This window comes from Aplysia californica, unplaced genomic scaffold (genome assembly GCF_000002075.1).
Source record: "Aplysia californica isolate F4 #8 unplaced genomic scaffold, AplCal3.0 scaffold00017, whole genome shotgun sequence".
NCBI classification, from domain to species: domain Eukaryota; kingdom Metazoa; phylum Mollusca; class Gastropoda; order Aplysiida; family Aplysiidae; genus Aplysia; species Aplysia californica.
In genome coordinates this window covers 1059710-1061357 of record NW_004797287.1, presented here as the reverse complement: position 1 = coordinate 1061357, position 1648 = coordinate 1059710, and the positions used below count along the sequence as shown (strand labels likewise).

At 42.7% G+C, this 1648-nt stretch overlaps 1 long non-coding RNA gene across 1 annotated transcript in view; it reads left to right on the top strand.

Annotated features, from left to right (window-relative positions):
• Positions 1 to 723: 723 nt before the first annotated feature.
• Positions 724 to 1648, top strand: part of LOC118478242 — a 7503-nt gene continuing 6578 nt past the window's right edge. Inside the window, exon 1 of the long non-coding RNA XR_004858908.1 lies at positions 724 to 1197. This is a non-coding gene — a long non-coding RNA (uncharacterized LOC118478242). The remainder of the gene's footprint in view (positions 1198 to 1648) is intronic.

Sequence of the window (1648 nt, the reverse complement as noted above, 5' to 3'; positions counted from 1 at the left end):
CCCTCATTCTCTCTAGTATTTACTTTTCTTGCAATATTCAAAGGAGCTTAAGTAAACTATATTATGTTGTCAGCAAGTAGCATTCAGATCACGGTGATCACACAAAAGAGACAAAGCAAAGTCTTGTGGCTTCGAGGTTAAGGTGTTCGCCTCTCATTCGAAGGTCCGGAGTTCGAATCTCGGTAGCGACGGAAAAATGTTCTTCTCTAAAATTGTCTCCTTTCACCTCCTTTCCTGCTCTCTAGCAATGTTCTGTCGTCTACACTTTCTGCCCCCACTCACTCACCTACTTTGCTCCCTCCTCAGGGATCCTGACTCTTTCTGCAGCCTTTCTACGGCTACTCTATGGCTCCTTCTTAATGCTGTTTTTTAGCCATTCCTCTTGTCTTCTGGAAGGAAAGATCTACACCTAGCCTCCTCGGACAAGGGTGAATAATCTCGGAGTACCCGTGTGCAAGTTGCACACGTTAAAGATACCTTGGTGGTCTAAAATCGGTCGGAGTAGGCTTCGGCCGCTGCTCGGGCAAAATTCAAAATTTACTGCCAACTGGCGCTCATATAACCTTTTGCAGTTTCGAGTTTCGAGCGCTTTAAAACACACCAAAAAACTGGTTGTACGCTACCTAGCCGCCGCCCTACCCCCCTCCTCTCCCCCTCCCCTGCGTCAATGGCAAAATTGTGGGGAAGAGAATACTTCCTTTGCCCGCCACTGCGGGCTACAACTCCAACGAGCGCCGCCAGTTGTACACGGGCCTGGGAAGCGTTTCAATACCCGTGGCGTTTGGCGGACGGACGACACAGTCAGATAGACGAGTTTAAACTCCTCACGCGCAAGGACGGGTTTCCGCAACTTCTCGGCCTTGTTTCAAGACGTATTTATTTATAGTATCTTCTTAGATCGGCTTAGTGTTTTAGTCAACTAATGTGTGCTCACTTTAACAGTGGGAAAGAAAATTGAATTGTTGTTAAGTGTAGAAATATAACGGCTTATAATAGAAATAAAGCTTAGCGTGGGTTTGGCCACTAATTGAGATTACCTTCCTGCTTCATCATAACCATTATAATACTGCTACAGATCTAGATCTAGATCTAGATTAGATCTCTGACTAATTTATAGCTCTGGTAAATTGTTGAGAGTGTAGCATAGGCTGTGTTATTCTGGTGAACCAGGATGTTGCTCTGATCGTGTGGAAGCAGGTGAATTCAGAATGCCATTTCGACATTACTTTTTTCCTTCACAACAGTTTATTAACTGTCATATAAAGTTAATTACTCGGTCAGCTTTTCCTACCTATTTGGGAACTCCCATTTTTCTCTCTATACACTATACACACAATGATCGGTCTATTTTATTCGCTGTCTGTTTTGCGTGCTCTTGTTTCACGCTTTGCGCAGGTATCGTTATTATTATATACATGATATAGTTCGTCGTCTATCACACCAAAGGGCGTATCCCTGTTTTCTTACTTTTTCAGGAGAACGATTTAAAGATTTTCAGACTAAGGTTGCTTTATCCTTTTCCCTTGTCGTTATAGGAATTTGCATCCTACCATCGCAATATTTGGATATTGTGTGCATGATAAGATATAAAACAATCAGCAAGATTAGTTTTGCACTTTTTTTTTTATTTCACTGCGAAAATGTGCCA